Source organism: Dermacentor andersoni, chromosome 5 (genome assembly GCF_023375885.2).
Source record: "Dermacentor andersoni chromosome 5, qqDerAnde1_hic_scaffold, whole genome shotgun sequence".
Classification (NCBI taxonomy): Eukaryota; Metazoa; Arthropoda; class Arachnida; order Ixodida; family Ixodidae; genus Dermacentor; species Dermacentor andersoni.
The window spans coordinates 31,203,692-31,222,080 of record NC_092818.1 but is presented as its reverse complement, the minus strand read 5'-3'; the positions used below and the strand labels follow the sequence as shown (position 1 = coordinate 31,222,080).

At 43.5% G+C, this 18,389-nt stretch overlaps 1 long non-coding RNA gene across 1 annotated transcript; it reads right to left on the bottom strand.

Annotated features, from left to right (window-relative positions):
- Positions 1–1,681: 1,681 nt before the first annotated feature.
- LOC129384567 (uncharacterized) lies at positions 1,682–6,367 on the bottom strand. The gene is made up of 3 exons (XR_011894596.1): positions 6,117–6,367; positions 3,695–3,753; positions 1,682–1,781 (listed from the first exon to the last, which is right to left on the bottom strand). It is a non-coding gene; the product is annotated as an uncharacterized lncRNA (long non-coding RNA).
- Between the last annotated feature and the right edge of the window lie 12,022 nt (positions 6,368–18,389).

Genomic DNA, 18,389 nt, shown 5'->3' with positions numbered 1-18,389 from the left:
CGCAGACTGCGCTGGGGAATGCCAGCAAGCGGGTGCCGGGAGGCCTAGGACTTGTCGCCTTCCGATGTGCTCCCTACTGACACCGAAAATCTTCTGCCCAGGCCTGAGCAATAGTTGCATTGCGATTCCGGACACCATCTCATTTCGCAGTTTCACAGGTGCTAAGACTGCTGTACTGACATGTCCAGAGCTCGACGACGGCACGATCATTCGTCAGGTTTCTGCTACACCGCCGGACGACTCCGAGTACAAGCAGTGACTGTGCTTTCAGCTGCCTATAGTGACCGTACGACCCTCTCAGATTTAGGCATATCTGATTGCGTGTACATGGAACAGCATGCAATGGCGCATTCACAATTTCTTCAAGCCTACTGCCAAGCCTGAATAAGTGCGTGGAAATAAAGAACTTCTTTTTTTCTTAATCTGCTTTTTCGGACATTTCTGCAGTCCCCGTGAGGTCCGAATAAACGATCGGCGACTGTATACTGTCCTAGGTCTGTCACTTTCAGTTTGCAGTTTGCAGCTCCACAAAATGGCAGTGCACTTGCTTGACCATAGTACTGTTGGAAAATGTCGGAAAGCTTTTCAGCTGCAACTCACAAAAAGGCGGCATAACTTCTTGTTTGTAGCTTCACCAGAAGCCATCTGTTGTTTCCGCTTGACCAGGAAGTGCCTTTTTTTTGCCAACATTTCTTCAGAGCAATTCTCCGCCTTCTTACGCATGTTCTTGAATTTGTTTCTCAATGCCATGACCCACGAGTCCTGTGAAGAATTGGAAACATATCACTACTGTTAAAAGCACTTAGAAGTTTATTGGTATTGCCTGTATACACATAGAAGTATGACCATAATTGCAGTTTGTTTTATGCATCGAACATAATTGCTTATTAACAGAAGGTCCGGCCATAAAGTTCACAACATCCACGCCATAAACTTGGAATAGGCATAACGACAAACATAAAAGTTAGCGTACATCTCTAGTTCCGGCGGAATATATGTATATATATATATAATGCTGCAGAACACCCCTAGGGCATCAAAACAAAGATGGCAGCATGCATCATAAAGCTGGTAGAAGCCCAAACAGTGATCCACTTTTTGCATTTAAACGGACCTAATGCCATGAAAACATGCCAACCTGGCTGCAGTGTACAATAACAATGCTGCAGCCTGACGTGAAATGGTGCAGGTGATTTCAATGCAGTCAAACAGGCCACAACGGCAAAAAATGAAGTGGCCAACCGTTGCTACTTGATGAATCATAAGTTGATGCCGTATCGCTTGCTGATAGGCAGATAGCTGCTGAACAAATGGTGCAACAGTTTAATTTGATCCTGGGCTCAGATTAAACTCCCAGATGAGTCCCATCACTTATCTCTTTTCCTTCATGACCATACTCCATCACAAACTATGAACACTGTTTGTAAAAGCTTATCTGTAGCAAAGGAGAAGTTCTGGATGAACTGAAACATATGTGTCATTATTAGCACAAAGCAAAACACCAGACAACACAAAGTTTATCCCTTTGATCATCTCTACATGACCACGAGAATCAACAGCCATAATATAACATGGCAGCTCAGAAGTGCAGATACATGGTGCAATTGAATTGTCCATATGAGGTAGAAATGATATTTCTTTCTTAGAAATGTAAGTATGGCGACAGTATGGGATGTATGAAACTTACCAGGCCATTTCCGCTGCCAACTCTGTCAGCAAGGTGTGGGTATGCACTGACAAGCCTCTCGGCAGCTACGCGGTACAACTGTCTAGAAGGGTACCTGTACATAAAGTGAAATAATCATAGAATTAATAAATGGGCAATTTTGTATTCTTTTTCCCAAGAAAAACCAGTGCAAAATAATATTTGCCAGTTTTAATTAAATTGCTAATCTTAAGTATAATAAATGCAAAATACACATGGAAGTGATCTCAAAGACTAAAAACATTTTTTTGTCTTTGTACTTCTGTCTACACACGAGTTTTGTGGAGCTGCGTCTGCTGTGCACTGTGGGAGATCACACCAGAGCTATGTAGCAGCGTGGCATAGATACTACAGCCACCACAGGGTGCTGCAACGTGTCCTCTCACCAGTGCAATGCTCTGACAACTGTGTTCTGATTAGCCTCTGTGAATGACATAGCTCAAGCACAAGTGCCCATCTCGCATTGAGAGTGCGTCATGCACGGCTGAACCAAAAGTAGCATCACAAAAAATATTTTTAAATTCCCAAATTTTTGCGTGAGGCCTTGTTAGCCCCCTGTGTAGCTTCTGGCATGCTAGTGGACATGAAAGGAGAGAAAACTGCATCAGTGCAATAATACCTCTAACTCTACTTATGCTTGAAGTACACAACAAATTTTGTGGCACAAGATTTGCTAGGCAACATTCTTTACAGCAGTGGGCAGGACATGTAATGAGGGAAGATAACCGATGGTCATTAAGGGTTACGGACTGGATTCCAAGGGAAGGGAAGCGTAGCAGGGGGCAGCAGAAAATTAGGTGGGCGGATGAGATTAAGAAGTTTGCAGGCACAACATGGCCACAATTAGTACATGACCGGGGTAGTTGGAGAAGTATGGGTGAGGCCTTTGCCCTGCAGTAGGCGTAACCAGGCTGATGATACTTTACAGTGACGTCATTCTACAATTAGTTAGAAGTGTTTTAGGGCCCCTTGAGCACCAATTCGGAATTTTTTCCACTCTGAAATCTGCACTTGATGCTGAGTTACAAGCACTTTAAATTGTGCCAATTGGTGTTGACACAATCTGGACCAGGTGAAGTGGGTGCCATCGCAGCATTGTCATGTTGCTACATCGATGCCCCCCTCCTCTTTGTGGCCTGCTGGTTGCCAGTGTCCACTCAGGATGTAGCAGGGGTCATAGGGCGATGTTATCTCGTAAAGGAGGGCAGTTACCTCAAGGAGGGAAAGCAAGCTGGAACATTTCCCAGACTTAAGACCGAATTCTAGGCTCATCATAACAGAAGCAAGGTTTGGGTACGGGCTAGCTGGTATTCCATGGTATCAATCGTCACTTACAGCGCATACATAGACGAGGGACAAAAACGAGGGACAGCGCTTGTATTCGTCGCCCTTTTTGTCCCTCGTCTATGTATGCACTGTTCGTGACAATTGATATAATCATAACAGTGTTAAATGGTGCACTAATACTTTTAGACAGATTCTGCTTGCTTTGGAAGCAATTCTGTGTTCTGGCACTACAGCAAGCAGATAAAGTTATCACACAGGTAGTGTATTCTGTGCAACTATTTCATTACCAACATCTTATGGCAACGCTGAACACTTATGATGAAAGGTTGAGTCATTGAGTAGTCAAAATACCGAATTAAAGCTGAAAGCAATAGAAGCATAATGGAGCGCTCACCAAGCTATCTTGAAGCAAGCTGCAAACAGCTTGTTGATAATAGCACGTCGCACTCCACAATTTATCGGGACTTTTCTACGAAGCACTTCCTCGTAATGGTCAAAAGAGGGTAGCACAAAATCTAAGTAGTCCTTCTCCTTCTCCAACGGCACAGACTGCACATGCTGCACCTCCTCTGCACATTCTGTAACAGCACTGCAAGGCAATATACAGATTGCTTTATATATCTAAGTAACCAAAAAAATAGTAATAAGAAACACTAATATCCCAAAATGTATGGTTTTTCCCTTTCGGTACTAATAATTTACCTAGACTGAGTCATTTCCGTGTTGCCTCCACCTCGAACAGCAAACGCAGGGCCTGCACGCTGCGAGATGCACATATATTTAACTTTTCAAACGGAAAACATGAGGCAGAGCAATGTAGCTTAATGAATGAATTGTCAAGACAGTAAAGTAATTGTTTTAACTGTGCACACCCCACCACTTCCAAGCCAAGGTCTTCATAGTGGGTGTTCATTACGCATATACCCATTAAACATACTTCCACTTCAAACCTATATTTACAGCTCAAGTGAGCTATTTATAGAACAAGGCTGAGCTTATATAGCAAGGACATATAGAATATTGCGAGCTACGCACATAGTCAATATATGGAATCACATTGCACAAGTCTGGAGGCACTGTAACTGCTCTTGTTTGTTCACGCCACATGTAAGTATTCATAAGGTGAATGCTCTGTTAATACTGCAGTCAAAACAGAATACAATTTTCTGATAACCTATTATTTCTCATTACTATATTATACTATATTATTTCAATTAACATGCCTTAATTGCAAACCATTGAAACTGCTATGATGTATAATTTCCTTTCCATTCTTGGACTTTTCATGCGGTTTGCTAACACTATTTATTTTTATTTTTTTAACAATCTTTTTCACTGGACGCCTGCACACCGGTGTAACAGCCAGATAACAGTCCTAAAATTTGTGTAAATTTTTTCAATATCTTTATACTGTAATCATGCTATGAAGCCTGGATTTTTTCAGTAAAAGTAAATTCATGTTACACATTCATGCAACCAGTTGAAAGTATGCATGGCTTCAGATACGAAACTGTCTGCAAGTGAAAGGATCGTAAGCAGATATGCTGGTTCCATTTAAAAGAAACTATGCAGATCCCACGTACAGTGGGAATCGAAGTCATGCGATGCATTTTGTAGGTAGCTGGCTATAGCGTCGACCCTGCGGTGGTGTGCCTCCACCAGCTCTGACTCTCTCAATTACTTTAAGCGGACGCTCATTGTGGAGTTCAGACAAGCTGAGGGTCAGAACAAATGTGGGCTTGTCTCGTTGCTCAATCATGGCAAACACATCCCCTTTTCTCTGCACCAAGTAGTACCTCTGTGGTACACGATCCTAGAGCTGCTCAAGTAAATTTCCAAAGAATGCAATGTACAAGTTCATGCATTTCTTGACGAAGCTGCAGTTTTCCAAGAGCTTCTTTGTGTGCAGCAGGAGCTGATAGCGTGCATGAGGGGGAAAACTTGCTATCAATTTGCTGTTCGTGCAAAGGCAGCAACCATCCGCTGTTCTGCAGCCGACATACCAGTATCTTGCGCAGGCCGTCTGGTTCAGCGCAGGTAGTAAATGATATCAGATGCGAGAGTCGGATAATGCAGCTCGACTGACAGTAATGTCGTGACCACACGGCAGCGAGACCATGAGCACATACCCAGCAGCTCAAGTTGGTTGACACCACCAGCCCCACCGAAATAGAAGCTAGATAGCTAGATAGACACACTCAATGTGCCCAAAGTTCGCAAAGAATGCTTCACATTGAAAAAAAAAAAGAATGGCGTACCACAGAAACCCTATGTAGTGAAACCCACTCATCATTCTGCATTCCCAATTTACAAGGCAGGTTATCGGCATCGCTCTTACTCTCCAGTGTTGCTAGCATGGGGGCAATGTGTTTTAGTGTTGCTCAGATAAAAAAAATTGCTTATTAAATTTCCCTGCACCTTCGGAAGCAACTGCTGGAGGTATAAACACTTCCGAGGACGAGTTTATTGTTGTATCATAAAAATCTCGGTCCTTAAAAATCACCTGTCAGTCCTTTGAAAAATTAATTGTGCCTAAACAGCTTTCTGTTGTGCAACACTGCAATGTAGAAAGCCTGGCATATACCAATGCCTGATACAGCTTTAAGGTGTCCAGGCAGCAAGCGAGGCAGAAAACTGAGTGAAGAGGGCACAGGATTTTTTGAAGTATTTCTTTGGCTATTTGCAAAACATAGCTATTAGAAGAGAACGGCAAATTGAGACAAATACACAGAGAAAGGCAAGACAAGTGCCATGTTTTGCATGTCCTTCTCTGTGTATGCGCACCATTTTGCACCCTTCATGTAATAGATACAAAATGCTGGCAAACAAGACATTGTCATCTACTAAAAAATGTGATTTTCTATACAACCTCAACAAGATGTTTATTTTTTAACATTCTTACATGTACCTTACAAACAACTGCTGATATGTGCGCAAGTTTTATCAGTTTCAGTGTGCTGCAATCCCTGCTGCCTCTTACTAGCGCACTCTAGCCTTCTTTAATGGTTCTCCATCCTAGGTTGCTGGCTGCTCTCCTGAAAGTTATGTACGAACTATGAAACCATTAAACAATTATGATCCTTTTCACTTGATGCCAACTACGTCAACCTGTAACCGTACTCACATCCATTTGAGGGGCTATCCTCCGTGCCAGTCTTATTTTGGCCTTGTTTAGGATGTTGCTGTGCATATCCAAGTCAACGTAATCTTCAACCTCCTCGTCGTACATCTGGATCTGGCAGATAAATTTAACATTATAATGAAGAAACGAGCCTTCCGAGGTGAATGGTCCATGTTCACAAACAGTCTAATATGATCAAGGGGGAATGTATACAATACCGCAGCGAAAATTCAAGAGCTCCAAAATTAGACACAAGTGCAAGATCAAATGTGGGACAAAGTTATCTGTATAAAGTTTGTGCTGCTAACGTGCCAGAAATCATGCAACCAAAGCCCATCCAACAACACAATAATTTGGATAATGCTGGAGTTGAAATTCAAGTAAAGAATGCTCTGTTTACACACTCGTAAACACATTCCTATATTGCTGCAAGCTTATGAAAGAGCAAAATGAAAATACGTAATACGAAAGTTTGCTACTGTAAAAACTATCCTAAGCCGCAACAAGACTTCGCGCGCCTGAGTAATAAGTTACTAAGCGTAATTACGCATATAACTGCGCAGGTTACTCCTTATAGTTGTCATTCAAAATAAGAGGAATATTGTAAGAAACGCCACAAGTTAGAAAAGCTCAAGGAATGAAGGAGAATAAAATGAAGTCCGCATAAATCAGGTGTTCCGCTTTACAAAACAAAAAGCTTAACTTTGAAAGATAATTTCGCTTTGGCAGCACATACTGTCTTCCAAGTATATTAGGTATATCGTGGTGCTTTGAAATAGTCAGCCCTAGAAATAATTCAACTGGGACACAACGACCCGCAAAGCGCGCCAACAGTTTGCCAGCAAGCGCGAACCGCGCTTGTGAGTACCGCGCCTTCACGACGAACTTCTCCGCCAGTTTGGAGCCGCAAGTAATTCAACAAAAAGCCTCTTAAAGCTACAATTTCGAGTTGGATTATGTAGCAAACGGGTCTGGAATTAACGTTTCGCGGGCCACACTGGAAAAGCGCGCCAACACAGTTATGCCAACATTGCAGCAATTTTAACAGAACCGGCGTCTAGCAATACACAAAAGTTAAATTAAGATTACTTCCATGATCTGTCAGCGCAACGAACTATACAGGCAAAGTTCTTGCGGTGATAGATCAGGAACATATTCCAACTCGCCCAGTTCTCGCTACTTGTATAGTACATTAAAATTACTTACCAGAGTGGTGTCATCGATGTCGGTCAGAGAGCGTAAAGCACGTAGCAATTCGCCGTAGGCGCCGTTTGGCAGCGAAATATTCTTTCTTTGGCCATCCTCCAGGACTGCGAGGCAAACTGTGCCTGCCATAACTGTACGACCGCACTGAAAAGTACGCGAGGAAGTGGCGGGCACCAGCGCGTACCGAAAGAGGCGCCTAAAGTTCTTATATCTAAAGCGCGCCAAACAGCGAAATGACGCTACCACAGCGCCGCCTGCAAGAAGTATCGCAATCCGAAATTGGTGTTTTGGTTTCGATTGTCGTTTTTATAATTTCGAGTGTCGTCTGCCATTGAACTTATGGGTCAAGTTATTTGTTGAAATTGTCGATGATGGCCTCTTTCCGTAATTCTTCCCTTTGTTAGTTCGGGTCAAACTCTGATTCCGCATGTTTAAATGCATGTAAAACGCAGAAATGCTTTTCTGCAATAACCACCGGGCCGATCTTAATGAAATTTGTTAATTTTGAGAGAAAAAGTTAGATTCTAGTGACTATTGGAAGCAAAATTTTAATGTAGAGCCTGATATTTATTTTTTTATTTTCAGAAATTGGTCAATGTGAAAATTTTACAAATGTAATTAATCGATTAAGCAATTAATGATCCCGTCACTTAATCAACGAACCGGTCATTTGATTCCTTAATTATGGTCAATGATTCGTTAATTAAGTCATTAATTAAAATTAACTTTGTTACCCGGGCGGCCAGTTGAGCTGACGTTAATTCTTGCTGCGTTCAGTTCGGACAAAAAGCACGACGTATGTACTACATGATGTAGAATCTATTGCTACAGCAGCGTTTCGAAATTTCCGTTGTTACAGCACGCAGTAACGATCGACGGCATCGTATATCGATGTGATTCTGTGCTGCGTGATTGCCGAGTTCTCGCACGCAAATGTGAGGGATGGAGGGTAAGTTAGATGCAGTGGTTCATAAACAATTTCATTGGTTTCTTGTGGGGCTCTCTGCATGTGCAGTGCAGCACCTGTCGTTCGGCATAAGAGAAAGAGGGGGGGGGGTCGTTTTGATCTTTTTTTTGATACTAAAAATAACCTTCTTGTTTGTCATTCTCTTTATCCGACTCTTGGCGTTGAAATGACTCCAATAGTCAGTTTTTTTATATGTATATCAAGTTCTACATCTGCAAATGGCATCCCAGTAATAAAAAGCAAGAATTGCTCGAACCAATTGGAAATTTCCATTTGGAACTAATTGGATATTTGCAATTCTGCTTTAGGAAGCCAATTGGAAAAATCCAACAAGAACAATTGGACCAATTTCTTTAATTTTTTTTTAACACAGTCGAACCCAATTGGTCTCTGAATTGGACTCTTTGGGACCATCATGAAAAAAAAAAGTTGGAAAAGAAATGAAACCCAGATGGGCCCTCACATCAACATAACACCGATATACTCGAAACTCTTTTTCGAGAAGCATGCTCATGTATGAACACACACTGTGACAATTCTCTTCGCTGACAACCAATATTCACCATTTCACTATATGAGAGAGACGTCAGGTGCCATATATGTAAGCAATATGTAATTGACAAAGTGATGCCAATGGTTGATGAGAAATAGGTAAAAATTTCAAGAGAGATTTTTATCTTGATAGAAAGCTAAATTGTTCTATCCAATGATCACACCAAAATACAAAGATCTTCTACTTGAAAACTAACATTATAATTCTGCTATTATTAGTATAAACTATTTTGCTGTTTCACAATATTACTCATCAATTGTGTCCACTTGGGACCAATTGTCATACTATGCAACCACCAGTGATGTCCAACTGGAACCAACTGAACTTTTCATGATGCCCAATTTGAACTAACTGGACTTTGCATGAAGCCAAATTGGAACTTGGCCCTCCTATGATGTCCAATTGGAACCAGTTGGATCCCATTCAAAAATCCGAAAGGCCTCAACAACAGACCTTTTGTATTGGGATTGCTGCAGCTGCTGCCTGATCATTTTATGGCTTTTGTAGTTACGTAAGAGGGGAAGTTACGCTTATTCAGCAATCTTGTGTTGCAGCCAGTACATCACGCATGGACACATATGCTTGCAACCGGTGCCACCAGAGGACCCACTCCTTGTCATCTCTTTTTCGTCATTTCTGCACCTGGCATGGCACGGAGGACAACTGGAAATGTGACTTGGAAGGCTGTGAAAAAACTTATAGGCTTTATAGCTCCTTCCGTAAACATGTCAGCCGTCATCACAATCATCTGTTCCTCCAGACAACCACAGCTGATGCATCCTTGGCACCCCGTGCTGACAACCTCGAAGAAACACTACAAACTTATCCCACCCAGCCTGTTGGGCAAGCAGCTGAACAGGCGTGCTTGGATGTTGATATTTTTAACACCAGTGGTCAGTGTGTTGATGTTGGCACTCCTGACAGCAGTGTTCAGTGTCTTATGGTTCTGTCTTCGTTGTTGCTAAAGTGGCAAGAAGGCAGGCAGTTACCTGAGAGCGCCTTGAATGAAGTTACGAATGATATGATAAACTTCATTTCAGAATTTAGAGCAGACTTCAATGCAACCACTATTACAAAACTTGAGCAGCTCAGAACAAAAACAGGCCGAGAAAACTGGTGGAAAACTTCACATACGTTTGTTCCTCCGCGGACAGTATACCTTGAAGATCAAGGTACTTCTGACAGCTATGAATACATTCCAATTTTGGAAACATTAAAGGCTGTCTCAAGTGCCCATGACATTTTCCAAACAAATCGCAAACCTTCTTCAACTCTTCTACAGGATGTGCCTGATGGCATGTACTTCAAGGAGCACTGCTTGTTCAAGAATGCCAGCAATCAGAAACTTTTTGCTCTACAGCTGTACTTTGATGAATTTGAAGTCTGCAATCCCATAGGAAGCAAGCGTGGAAAACACAAAGTCTTGGCTGGATATCTAACAATTCTAAACTTGCCACCCCGATTTCGCTCGAAAGTTGACAGCAAGCACCTTGTTCTTCTTGTGAAAAATTCCACTGTAGCCAGATTCACATTGCACAGAATTGTCCAACCATTACTTGAGGACATACAGCAGCTAGAATCCCAAGGAGTTGCGATTGATGGAGAACTCATTAAAGGCTCTCTTCTTTATGTCTGTGGAGATAACTTGTCTAGCCATCAAATTGGCGGTTTCCGAGAATGCTTTTCATCGGGGCCAATCTGCCGTTTCTGCTTGGCAAAGAAAGAGGACATCAGTGAGAAGTGGAATGAAGAAGAGTTTATCGTTCGAACACAGAAAATGCATGCTCAACATATTAATCTGTTGAAGACTGATTCAAGCCTCAGCAATGTTTATGGGATCAGTGGTGAAAGCTGTCTAAGTTCACTTCAGTCATTTGATGTGACGAAAGGCCTTCCGCCTGATGTTATGCATGACCTGTTCGAAGGAGTCATTCCATTTGCCATGAAACACGTCTTGCGCCACATTATGTCATGCCGTGTGTTCACTCTTGATCAGCTAAATGAGAGGCTTAGCTCATTTCCCTTGTAAGGAGGGGAGAAAAAATCACGACTACCTCCTCTGTCCCATCACTCAGTGTTTGGCACATCAGCCATAAAAGGTTCTGCTGCTGAAAAGCTTTGTTTTTTTCGGTTCTTTTCACTGCTTGTGGGCGATGTAGTTGCAAAGGGAAATGCTGCATATGATGTGTACCTTGCATTGCGTGCAATCGTTGACATTGTACTTGCACCACAACTGTGCTGTGGTGCAGCTGCGCAATTGCAAGTCCTCATTGATGATTTTTACATTGCATTTAGAGAAACTTTTCCAAATGTAAAAATCATTCCGAAAATGCACTATATGATCCATTACCCCAGGCTTATTCTTTTGTATGGTCCTCTGTGCAAGTTCTCCTGCATGCGTTTTGAGGCAAAACATCAATTTTTCAAAACAGTTGCAAGGAAAACTCGTAACTTTAAGAACATTTGTGGAACCCTGAGCCGCCGACATCAGATGCAGTTTATGTACTCATTAACCCAACCACTAGAATCTGTGGCTACTACAGGTAGTGCAAGAATGGACATAAACTCATTACCAGACCTTTTGAAGGACAGACTGCATGAGCTTGACATGCATATGGCAGATGTGCATAGTTTGACTTCTGTCAAAGTGTGCGAAAGAAAAATCAGTGTGGGTTGTATGCTGCCACTCTTTGTACCAGATGATGACCTTCCACACTTTGCCCAGGTTGTGTTGATTGTGTCCTGTGACCAGAAATATTTTCTTTTCAGTTCAATTTTTGAAACAAAGTATTTTGACGACCACATGCATGCTTTTGTCGTGGAAAACACTGCTCACAATGTCATAGTTGAAGACACTGCACATGTGTTTTATGACCCACTGTACCTTTACAAGGTAAGGAACACAAACTATGTCAACCCTCGCTATGCTTTCTTCACTAGTGCAGACTGACGACTTCTAACAAGAGAATAAAATAGGCAGCTCAGGTCTTGTAACCAAGTACCAGTGACAAACGAACATACAGAGCGGTGTTGCAAGTGGCTTGAACTAGCGAAGAACACTCCTCTTTGCCACATGTTTTTTTTAATTTCAAATATTTTGTTGGGCCAACCAGCTTGGATTCAGATGTCACTTAATTTGGTTTGCAGTAAATCACACAATGCATAAACAAATGCAATTAGTTCAATTCAAGCAGAATGACGAAGTATACTTATTACAAGGATGACTACGCATTTTGGACAACCTTAAATCAATTTAGCTATGCTATATTTTTCAAGCAGACGAAATGAAGACAACAAAGTTAGTGTCAACTGTACCCAGTCAGACTTCAAAGAGATGCGATAGGGGTAAGTGCCCTGAAAGTGCGCATTACAGATGAAGTTCACATTGAGAATATACATATAAACATTACACAGCTGTGAGCAACTCTGCATGTTTTAAAGTATTTTCTTATGTTAGACTTTTGTGGTGACTTGTGCAGTTGATGAAATGGTGCTTCTACTCGTTAATCTCATTAATGCATTGAAATGGAAGTACAATGCATTGTATTGCATTTTACAGCAAAAAAGGTGCCAAATAAAAGGCATTACTGAAGTGCAACATGAGCATATTTGGTTGCTTTCATTTGTCAACTATGTTCTGTAATTGCAGTGCTTTTACTCAGCAGGATGCATTGAAGAACAAGTTCATGCGTATTCATAACAATGCTTAGTGCAAACAGGAAGACACAAAGAGAAAGGACAAGGCAATACTTTCAACCAACATCTTCAGTACATCACACTTCTATACTTACTTGTAAAAGTTTTTATAAGCTTCCTTAATCTTTGTAAGTAGGTATAGAAGTGTGCTAGACATAAAAATACATTCCAGACATAAAAAGCATGAGTGGAGAAACTGCCATTACATCACAAAGATCAAGGGAGTGATATCAAATAGAAGTTTCTAGTAAACAAAATGCAATGTTGTGCAGAACAACAGCAGCAATAAATCATAGTTTTAACTGGCACCTTTATTACGTCACGGTTCTAGTTACAGGAACCCAGACATAAGAAGCGCAAGAATATTCTGATCAAAGTAATCTACAAAAAACGCTACAGATAATTATTGGGCAGGAGTACCCTGGATCCATATTGATGTACCTTTGAGTCGAGCTTGCCAGGTGCACATCTTGCAATGCCCTGTTAGGTGCCAGGTCGTTTGTGTCAGTAACGACTGCTCAGATGCTCCTCCAGGTGCTCATTAATGCAGCGGCCAGTCTGGCCAAAGTATATGTTGCGACATGATGAGGGAATTTTATAATCTACTCCAACAGCACAGTCTACAAACTCGGCATGTTACTTTTTGCAATGCAGTTTCTTAATCCTTCGTGACACACAGCTACAGAACCTCGACAGCTTGAGAGGTGAAGAGAAATTAAGTGCTACATGGTGCCTGATTGCCATGTTCTTCCACTTATAAACTATCCAATAATGGTGCTGTTGCTCAGCACATTTATGTCCTATTCTTTGTGTTTATTAGAATATACCATATAGGGTATTCAAGCGGTGGTTTGTTACCATGGGCATATGCCAGCTGTAAAAGCCAAATTTCACAGTGGAGCTGTTTACTAAGAGTTACACAAAGGTTTTCGTATGGTGGCATGCAGTCACATTGCCAATATCAACTTGTAAGTGCAACAGAACATGGTGTGGAACCCTCAATTTGCTTTGAAATGGAATGATCAATTGCTATGAAGAAAAGTTACCATGCGTATAGCTCATTCAAAAAGAAAACAAATTATATGCTCATATATTTAACTAGTGTTTCATAATTTTTGTTCTTCGCATTGTGTAATTTTGGCTTTGTGGTTGATGACACCAAGAAGTTTGTAATAAGAAAGTAAAAAGCTGTTAATGCAATGCAGGCTACATGACTAACAACAACTCGGCACAGCCTTTTTCTATTGAAGCCTCAATTGAGACTGTCATTAACAAAAGCCAGCCAAGACTCCACTTATAGGCGGCAGCAACTGCTCTTGCATTCAAGCATAGTTGTGGCTGGCTGTACTTAATGATCGCTTTCACGCAAGCTGTGTGTGAGTGAGCCCATGGCTGACCGTTCCTAATGACGGCTCCCATGCAAGAACTGCGGTGTTGCTGTAATGCAGGCTGCATGGAATCCATCACTAACAACAACGAGCCAGAGCCTCTCTCTATCACAACCTGAATTGAGATTGTCATTAACAAAAGCCAGCCAAGACTGCACTTATAGGTGGAAGCAACTGCTCTTGCATTCGAGCATAGTTGTGGCTGGCTGTACTTAATGATCGCTTTCACGCAAGCTGTGTGTGAGTGAGCCCATGGCTGACCATTCCTAATGACGGCTCCCATGCAAGAACTGCTGTGTTGCTGTAACGCAGGCTGCATGGGAGCCATCACTAACAACAACGAGCCACAGCCTCTCTCTATCACAACCTGAATTGAGACTGTCATTAACAAAAGCCAGCCAAGACTGCAATTATAGGCGGAAGCAACTGCTCTTGCATTCGAGCATAGTTGTGGCTGGCTACTCTTAATGATGGCTTTCACGCAAGCTGTCTGCAAGTGAGCCCATGGCTGACCGTTGTTAGTGGCTGCTCCCATTCAAGAAGTGCTGTGTTGCTGCAATGCAGGCTGCATGGGAGCCATAACTAACAACAATGAGCTACAGCCTCTCTCTATCACAACCTGAATTGAGACTGTCATTAACAAAAGCCAGCCAAGACTGCAATTATAGACGGAAGCAACTGCTCTTGCATTCGAGCATAGTTGTGGCTGGCTGCTCTTAATGATGGCTTTCACGCAAGCTGTCTGCAAGTGAGCCCATGGCTGAACGTTGTTAGTGGCTGCTCCCATTCAAGAAGTGCTGTGTTGCTGCAATGCAGGCTGCATGGGAGCCATAACTAACAACAATGAGCTACAGCCTCTCTCTATCACAACCTGAATTGAGACTGTCATTAACAAAAGCCAGCCAAGACTGCACTTATAGGCAGAAGCAACTGCTCTTGCATTCGAGCATAGTTGTGGCTGGCTGTTCTTAATGATGGATTTTACGCAGGCTGTGTTTGAATGAGCCCGTGGCTGACCGTTGTTAGTGGCTGCTCCCATTCAAGAAGTGCTGTGTTGCTGTAATGCAGGCTGCATGGGAGCCATCACTAACAACAACGAGCCGCAGCCTCTCTCTATCACAACCTGAATTGAGACTGTCATTAACAAAAGCCAGCCAAGACTGCACTTATAGGGGGAAGCAACTGCTCTTGCATTCGAGCATAGTTGTGGCTGGCTGTTCTTAATGATGGCTTTTACGCAGGCTGTGTTTGAGTGAGCCCGTGGCTGACCGTTGTTAGTGGCTCCTCCCGTTCAAGAAGTGCTGTGTTGCTGTAATGCAGGCCGCATGGAAGCCATCACTAACAACAACGAGCCACAGCCTCTTTCTATCACAACCTGAATTGAGACTGTCATTAACAAAAGTCTGCCACGACTGCACTTATAGGCAGAAGCAACTGCTCTTGCATTCAAGCATAGGTGTGGCTGGCTGTTCTTAATGATGGCTTTTACGCAGGCTGTGTTTGAGTGAGCCCGTGGCTGACCGATGTTAGTGGCTGCTCCCATTCAAGAAGTGCTGTGTTGCTGTAATGCAGGCCGCATGGGAGCCATCACTAACAACAACGAGCCACAGCCTCTCTCTATCGCAACGTTAATTGAGACTGTCATTAACAAAAGCCAGCCAAGACTGCACTTATAGGCGGAAGCAACTGCTCTTGCATTCGAGCATAGTTGTGGCTGGCTGTTCTTAATGATGGCTTTCACGCAAGCTGTGTGCGAGTGAGCCTATGGCTGACCGTTGTTAGTGATGGCTCCCATGCAAGAAGTGCTGTGTTGCTGTAATGCAGGCTGCATGGAAGCCATCACTAACAACAACGAGCCACAGCCTCTTTCTATCACAACCTGAATTGAGACTGTCATTAACAAAAGTCTGCCACGACTGCACTTATAGGCAGAAGCAACTGCTCTTGCATTCAAGCATAGGTGTGGCTGGCTGTTCTTAATGATGGCTTTTACGCAGGCTGTGTTTGAGTGAGCCCGTGGCTGACCGATGTTAGTGGCTGCTCCCATTCAAGTAGTCCTGTGTTGGTGTAATGCAGGCTGCATGGGAGCCATCACTCACAACAACGAGCCACAGCCTCTTTCTATCACAACCTGAATTGAGACTGTCATTAACAAAAGCCAGCCAAGAATGCACTCATAGGCGGAAGCAACTGCTATTGCATTCGAGGATAGTTGTGGCTGGCTGTTCTTAATAACGGCTTTCACGCAGGCTGTGTTCGAGTGAGCCCATGGCTGACCGTTGTTAGTGGCTGCTCCCATTCAAGAAGTGCTGTGTTGCTGCAATGCAGGCTGCATGGGAGCCATCACTAACAACAACGAGCCACAGCCTCTCTCTATCACAACCTGAATTGAGACTGTCATTAACAAAAGCCAGCCAAGACTGCACTTATAGGCAGAAGCAACTGCTCTTGCATTCGAGCATAGTTGCGGCTGGCTGTTCTTGATGATGGCTTTTACGCAGGCTGTGTTTGAATGAGCCCGTGGCTGACCGTTGTTAGTGGCTGCTCCCATTCAAGAAGTGCTGTGTTGGTGTAATGCAGGCTGCATGGGAGCCATCACTCACAACAACGAGCCACAGCCTCTTTCTATCACAACCTGAATTGAGACTGTCATTAACAAAAGCCAGCCAAGAATGCACTCATAGGCGGAAGCAACTGCTATTGCATTCGAGGATAGTTGTGGCTGGCTGTTCTTAATAACGGCTTTCACGCAGGCTGTGTTCGAGTGAGCCCATGGCTGACCGTTGTTAGTGGCTGCTTCCATTCAAGAAGTGCTGTGTTGCTGCAATGCAGGCTGCATGGGAGCCATCACTAACAACAACGAGCCACAGCCTCTCTCTATCACAACTTGAATTGAGACTGTCATTAACAAAAGCCAGCCAAGACTGCACTTATAGGCAGAAGCAACTGCTCTTGCATTCGAGCATAGTTGTGGCTGGCTGTTCTTAATGATGGCTTTTACGCAGGCTGTGTTTGAGTGAGCCCGTGGCTGACCGATGTTAGTGGCTGCTCCCATTCAAGTAGTCCTGTGTTGGTGTAATGCAGGCTGCATGGGAGCCATCACTCACAACAACAAGCCGCAGCCTCTTTCTATCACAACCTGAATTGAGACTGTCATTAACAAAAGCCAGCCAAGACTGCACTCATAGGCGGAAGCAACTGCTCTTGCATTCGAGCATAGTTGTGGCTGGCTGTTCTTAATGATGGCTTTCACGCAGGCTGTGTTTGAGTGAGCCCGTGGCTGACCGATGTTAGTGGCTGCTCCCATTCAAGTAGTCCTGTGTTGGTGTAATGCAGGCTGCATGGGAGCCATCACTCACAACAACAAGCCACAGCCTCTTTCTATCACAACCTGAATTGAGACTGTCATTAACAAAAGCCAGCCAAGACTGCACTCATAGGCGGTAGCAACTGCTCTTGCATTCGAGCATAGTTGTGGCTGGCTGTTCTTAATGATGGCTTTTACGCAGGCTGTGTTTGAGTGAGCCCGTGGCTGACCGATGTTAGTGGCTGCTCCCATTCAAGTAGTCCTGTGTTGGTGTAATGCAGGCTGCATGGGAGCCATCACTCACAACAACAAGCCACAGCCTCTTTCTATCACAACCTGAATTGAGACTGTCATTAACAAAAGCCAGCCAAGACTGCACTCATAGGCGGAAGCAACTGCTCTTGCATTCGAGCATAGTTGTGGCTGGCTGTTCTTAATGATGGCTTTCACGCAAGCTGTGTGCGAGTGAGCCCGTGGCTGACCGTTGTTAGTGACAGCTCCTACGGGGTCTGTTGTGAAAGTAGTAGGACTCAGTTTTTTTTGTTTATTCATGAGAATAGTACAAACGATTAGAATTTTTAAAAGTAACACGCTTCCGCATCTACACACTGCTGCCAACGAGGTTTCCTGTTTTCGTACGCCTTGAGGAACGCCTGGACTGGAATGCTGTTTAGCTTCGTCGCCACAGCCTGTTGAACCGCCACTATCGATTCGTGATGCTTCACCTTGAGCGTCGATATTATCCTCGGGAATAGAAGAAAAGCCTGGTGGGGCCAAGTAGAGGATGTAGGGCCGCTGAGGCAGCGTTGCCACCGTGTGCTGGGCAAGATACTCCACTACGCGGAACGCTGTGTGTGTCTTGGCGCGTTGTCATGGTGCAGCCGCCAATTGTTGGCGATGGCTGGGCGGGCACGAAAAATGCTTTTTCACAGTCTTTTGAGGACTTCCACGTAAAAAAACTGCATTAACTGTTGATCCGGGGTGGTACTAACTCTTTGTGGATGACTGCATGCATGTCGATCAAAAAGGCAAATGAGCATGGACTTTTGCTTGGATTTGCTCATGCATGCTTTCTTGGGGTGTGGGGAAGAAGGGGTGTGCCATTCTGAGCTCTGCCACTTGCTCTCCGGGGCGTAATCAAACACCGAGGTCACATCAC